At 29.3% G+C, this 6954-nt stretch overlaps 1 long non-coding RNA gene across 1 annotated transcript; it reads left to right on the top strand.

Annotated features, from left to right (window-relative positions):
* Nucleotides 1–4345: 4345 nt before the first annotated feature.
* On the top strand, nucleotides 4346–6674 carry LOC124419849. Its single transcript, XR_006940846.1, has 3 exons — nucleotides 4346–5155; nucleotides 5213–5334; nucleotides 5392–6674. It is a non-coding gene; the product is annotated as an uncharacterized LOC124419849 (long non-coding RNA).
* Nucleotides 6675–6954: the final 280 nt, after the last annotated feature.

Below are 6954 nucleotides of genomic sequence, written 5' to 3' on the forward strand. Positions count from 1 at the left end.
TGCTATAAGTGTAATCTGTTTTCACATGCTTATTAACTTTTCCATATTTGAAAGCTTTTTTAAAATTGTTACAGGGTGTAATATAAAGAAAATTATTGTAAAAAGCAATAGTAACACCTAGTTTCCTTTTGTTCGAATAACCGATTAATTTTTAATTATCCGATTATTAACCGGCTAACGTGAAACCTCAAATTATTATTTGTCGAATAAACCGAATAAGACAAAAACCCGAATATTTGAATACTCTAGTTAATTCGTTATTTGAAATTTGACAATTTTCATTTATTCGAACGATTAATCGTCAAACCATTGGATCTTTAGCTATGAAATTTTCAGAGATGATACTAATTGGCCTAAATTATCAATTTCTATAAAAAAAAGGAAATCGAAAATAAAGTCGCTTACGTCCATTTTGCAAAAAGGGCTCGATATGTATATTGTTTGTAGATAATAAATTCACAGTACTGCGTAGTATCAAAATACACGTACACTATTGTGAAAATATTAAACAAGCATGTGCAGGATGTGTAGGTTCGAACAAATGAGTTATAATCTCACACAACTTGCTTAACTTAGAAACGGAATATTACTCGTCTCACTCGTTGAGTGTTGTGAAGTGTTTGATATAATTATTTTTTTCGGGTTTTAATTAGGATGGCGGTACATTAAGCACTCATATTGCCAGGTTATCACACGTTTGTCCGGAGAAAACCCCACCAAACGACCTATTCCTTCATATAGGAAGTTGGAGCATCCGGACTTAATTTCATCAAAAGTATTATTGGTCTCCACCAGAAAAAAGTTTTAGAGTTTTAATGGTCTCCACTAGTAAATATTTGAGTTTAAATGGTCTCCACTCACTCTGAGGTAAAACGAAAACACGAGTTTAATGAAGACAACGCATAACTTAGAATAGTTATGCGAAGTAGTGCAATAAATTAGTGCGGGGTGAGAAGTAATTCTGTCGAAAGCCCAGCAACAAGCACAAGCCTGACCGTCCTTAAGAAATAAAAACGATGACGCGAGAGTTGTTCCCTAACTCAGACCTGAATTACAACTGTTTGATATAATTAGGCAAAAACATCTTAATGGCAGCAAAAACATCTAGAAATCTAGGAGTTATCAGTGTGATCAGTTCGAACTTTTACGTACAAACAGCTTGTAGCAAAGTAAATTAATAATTAATTTACTTTGGCTTGTAGTAATTCGCTACACAACACGATCCATAGAATATTACCGTAGAAGGCCAACTCTCCCGGAAAAAACCTAACTCAGCTGTCAAAAAAACCTAACTCTAAATATGTATTAGTAAAATTTTCTTAAAAAGTGTTAGTGTATAAAAGCTTTTTACCACACATACAATGTCCACGTAGTTGTATAAAATCAGTCGAAGTAATATTACAATGTTTTTATTGCATTAATTTTCTTAAATTAAGAGATTTTAAATTGTAGATTGTATTTATTAAAGCATGATAATATTTTTCATGCATTCTATACTTGTTAAAATATATAAAGCTTTAATTTCTTGGATTATCATAAATTTGTTTGCTACTAAGAAATGCTACACTGCACCTTCAATTTGAAGTTAGAAAAACAAAAAATTAAATGTCAAACAATTGAAAAAATAATTTTTTGGTTTGTGAAAATTAAAAAAATTTCGATAAAGAAAATATATTAAAACAATTGTAAAAAATAAATAATATGTGTTTGTGTTATAAAAATTGTGTCCGAATCGTTTTTTGTGCGAATTTTGGACCTGAAATATTGAATATTTGTTGTTGTAGCTTTGTGTTGAATTCACACAGCACATATATGTGTGATTTTCGTTGTTGTTTTTTATGAAAAAAATTTTAGTTGACATTCTAGAGCAGCGAAACGCAATGAGCTCTCAAATGAGCTGCGTTGTACTCTTTCTTTTTCTTGTTCTTATTCTCACACATGTATAAAAAATAAATAACACCTGTTAGAGAACAATTTTTTACTCTCTGCCTTTCGCTGTTCTAGAGTGGAAACAATTTTAAGTATTTTATAGCCATTGGTTATTTGCATTTTGTCGATTAAATGTAAACTCTAAATTATACTAATTGTATTTTATTGTATTTTATTCTTGTAAGTGCCGGTCCACACTAGGAAACTTTCGTAGCGAAACTTTTTCTTAATTTTCTTTTGAAGTTTCCCAAATGTGTTTATTGCATTGATTTGTTGTACGAATGAAAAGAATAACAAAACAAGTTTCCGAGTACGGGAAACTCCGTACCGCGAGAGAGATGAATTCCTTCTCTTTCTCTCTCATGCAAAATAAAAAGTTTCCCAATAAAAGTTTCCTAGTGTGGACCGGCAGTAACAATGCGTTTTGTTTAAATAAACAAAAATTTTATAAAATCACTCATAAGTTGTCTCGAAATATTTCGAAACAGATCATACATTATTCCGATTTGTTTTTCACTCTTAACCAGTGTTGCCACAACAAATTTTTTTTCTAACCAAAATTCGAATAAAAATAAGCAAATTAAGAAAAAAGTAAACAAAATTATTTTTATTTGTTTCATGTTTACATTAAGACATTAAAATAACAAATTTATTTTCTGAAGTGAAACTATGTTAAATTTCGTCGATAAACTTGTATTATGTAAGGCAAGATTTGCGGATAAAAACATAGTTGCTTTCGTTGCATACATTTTTTTGGTATCTATTTTATATTGCAGAAACATTTTATTTCCTTTGCCCTTTTCTGGTAGTCTTGGCCAATACAATAAACCGTCCCTTGGAATTTTGATTGATTTCTTTATTGGTATAACAATTCTCTTTTAGTGCCCTTTTCTGGTAGTCTTGGCCAATACAATAAACCGTCCCTTGGGATTTTGATTGATTTCTTTATTGGTATAACAATTCTCTTTTAGTGTAACCCAAATAGCCTACGAATTTTTTTTGTCAACAACACCTAATTCATACTACACTTAATAATATATTCAATTGTTTTCTACACACACATACATACATACATAAGATTCTTATAAACATTCTCACACTGCATCCAATTCAGTGTTGCCAACTTAGTGCTTTTAGCACTATTTGCGGTGCTTTTTGGTGTGCCAAACGCGGAAAATTTTGCTCATGGTGCCTTTCTTCAAAAAGGCACTAAAGTGGTACTTTCTAATTTTATGACAGTGCATTTAGTGCTTTTTATACCCAACATATACCCAAGATGAGTGGAGTATATTGATTTTGTCACTCCGTTTGTAACACATTGGTCGTATATATTTTGGGTCCTTATTAAATTCTAAGGCGATCTAACCATGTCCATCCGTCTGTTCATCTGTCCGTCCGTCTGTCTGTTGAAAGCACGATAGGGTTAGAACGTAAAGAGCAAACGAGTTAAATTTTTCCACAAATTTTTATATGCATCAAAATTTCTCTACCAAATGACATTAATACTCATTACCGACTTAAAAATATTCGACATAAATATGTTTTATATAAGCCAAAATCTCTCTAGCAAATTTTACGGCAATCGGTCCATAATTGACCCTACCCCCACATATGGTCACCTTCAAAAATTGATTTTAACGCTCATTACTGACTTAAAAATACGTGTTTAGCGAAGAAATTCGAAATAAACTACTTTTATACAAATGTAATCTTCCTACCGAATTTAATTCGGATTTATCGGTAACGTACCCTACCCCCTATTAAGGTCCCCTTAAAAATATGAGTACAGCGATGAAAATTGACAAAAAATAAGTTTTATATAATTTTTTTACACAATTGAATTTATCCCTCATATAAAAAGCCTCCATGATTACTTCATTATTTTTTATTATAATTCTTTATGCCGAATTTTATGACGATTGGTCTATAACTGACCAACAAAACAAAATCTATGTACAAAATGTACAAAAGCAAATATTCTTCAAAAACAAAAAAAAAAACAAAATATTTAAAATACTTTAAAATAAGTTATGTTATTCACTATCAGTGAAATTAACAATTGTTCCAGAACTCAAAAAACTTAAAAATAATATATATAGATTTTGCAAAAAAAAATATATATTTCATAAGTTTTGTAAAATTTTACAATTTGGGTATGGGTAGATCGGTTGGCCAGTTGGTAGTGTGCCTGTCAGTTTGAATGTTTAATGACATTTTACTATTTTTAAAATTCTCATCTTATTTATCTAATATTCGTCAAACATTAGTTTTAGTTCTTACGTTACTAAAAATCTAACTCACACCGGTGAAAGACTTTAGTATGACGCATGTTTTGTTTTGCAGCCCAATGTTCTAAAAAACGAATTTTGGAAATGAGCGAAATAATGTGCAATTTTTATTAAAATAAACAATATTTGACTGAAAAAACGTTAGTGCTTTTTTTACCCATTTTCAGTTAGAAAATTACGCTTTTTTACCCCTTTTTAATTTTTTTGCGCGCGTTTTGCTTGACCAATGTTGGCAACACTGATCCAATTATCAACATAGGTTTTTGTCTTTGCTAAATGTTAGGAACAATATGCATGTTGCGGAATAAAATAGTTCATATACATTGACATGAAACACAACAAATATTATTGAGAAACATTGCATTGTTATAGATTCTGCTTAAAATGTATTTACATGTACAAGATTTAATAGAAATTATATTGAACAAAAAGATAAAAGAACCCCAAAACAAAACAACTTCTGGGTAATTTTGTTATTTATTTCATGGATTAATGTGGCAAATTCTATGAACTGCCAAAATTTTGCTAGTTGAATATTAAAATACATAATCTTAAGGAAACTCGAATAGTCTAAGATACTACATTCATAAATAAATAAATTAATTTGTAGTGAGTGTTATTAAAAAACAATTTCACAGCTTTGAAATTGACTAAAATCAAACTTCATACAATGAATTATTTTGTGAATAATAATATTTCGTATAATTGTAAGAATTGTTTTATTCATCCATTTTATTTTCGTTAAAAACTCTTGTTAACAAAAGGTGGCAATATTTTCTTATGACTGTTCATAATACAGAGGTGTTGTAATGGCTATATGGCTATGTAAAACTCCTTTTCCGGTTTGCTGCTAACAAGTAAACATCAAAAAAAACTTGAGTTTCTCTTATAAAGTGCAAATTTTCGCCAAGATAATTATATTTGCAAAATATAACAAGGTAAAATGAACTTTCCATTTGATATTGGATTTTGTGGTAAAAATCTTTAAAATTTAGTTTTCATAGAATAAACCCATTATTCCAAGGCAACTGAAAAATCTTTGAGACAATTCGTGGTTCTTTAGAACAATAATTAATTTTGCATCATATCCAAGAAAATCGGTTATTTTTATAACCAGGTAAAGTCATTTAAATACGTCTCATTGCTTTACATTTATATAATTTTTTTTAACCAGAAATTTCGCATTCTTTCACGTGGTGGACTCATATATTGAGCCACCACTGTTACTTTTAATCCCAACCTATATTTGCATATACATACATCTGTCAAGCTTTGCTCCCGTTAACAGAAAGCTGAGAATTATACCGATGTATGTCGATATGTGTATGTAAATACATACCATAAATTCCTAAAGAATTCCTGAGAAGAAGAGGAGAGAAGTAATAGTAGAATACCAAAGATCATACCACATTAACTGAGAAATGATGAACAGTTGAAATATTACTTAAAAACTAGAAAAACCAGAAATCTAAAAAAAGAAATATATAGTTTAACGAATTTGAAGAAAATCCTCATACAAAAACTTGGATTCCTACTAAAACACCTAAAAGTTGTTCCTGGAAAGAATTTTGGGTATAAAATCCAAGAGAATGTTGTGAGAACCCAGTGTGTGTAGAAAGCGGATTATGTAACTATAGTGTTATTTAAAAATGTTTTATTTTAAGAAAAATGCTAAAAAAAATAAATTTTCAAAGTGCATCATAAATTAAACCATAAAACCCTTAGTTCTAAACAAATTGCAAAACAAAAATTTATAATAAAATTGTACTAAGTAAAATTGAAAAAAAAAACATAAATTAAAATAGTGAATGTTTATTAAAACTAATTCATTACACTAATCATACTAATTAAAAATCCCTTAAAACTAAATATTGCACTGGAAGTTTATTTCTTGGTATATTAAATACGTTAAAATATTTTACAAATAATCTTAATTTTAATTTAGCCTTAGTATCACAGAATTATCAACGATCGCGAATACCCTTAATAATACAAGCGTTTTACGCTTTGTACATTCCTACATACATAATTTTTTTCCCGTACAAGCAGTTGCAGAGGCCTCTACAAACGCTGTTACATACCTACAATGTTAACTTGGTGAGTGAGAAAAAAAATGCATTTAATATTTTTTTTATGTATGTCTGTATGTACCAGGTATCAATACATATCAATACATGTTATCAAAGCAACATTCAAATTCACCAAAACGCTCAGACTAATGTTAAATATTAATTAACATTTTGATGCGATAGCTCTCTTTTCATTTGTTTATTGCTTTGTTATCATTGAATTTGATGTTATGATGTTAACATTCATATCTTTAGAAGTATTTAAACATTAACGAAAACGCAATTTTCATTATTTTTTATACTAAGTGTCTGTAAGGGTGATTATTGTTAGTTTTTTGATTAGTTCATATATCCAGTCTAAAAATAATCTTCCTTATTTCAAATGTAAACTTCGAAATTTTGTTAATATTTATTTGCTTATATACATATTTGAAGTAAGGAAAGTCATTTAAACACATTTCTATAGTTTAGTTAAGTTTATTGCTACCCGGAAACGGTTCTATTTAAGTTAATTTTCTAATAGACTAGCAATACATATTAATTTACAAAGAAGAGAAACCTTTCTTACTGTAACATGTGATGTTGATGTGTTAGTGATAGAATTCGGGATCTTAGTGTAATATTCAGTGCTACTGAGATCATAGGCAGGGAGGGTTTTGAAGCACGTC

This window comes from Lucilia cuprina, chromosome 4 (genome assembly GCF_022045245.1).
Source record: "Lucilia cuprina isolate Lc7/37 chromosome 4, ASM2204524v1, whole genome shotgun sequence".
Classification (NCBI taxonomy): Eukaryota; Metazoa; Arthropoda; class Insecta; order Diptera; family Calliphoridae; genus Lucilia; species Lucilia cuprina.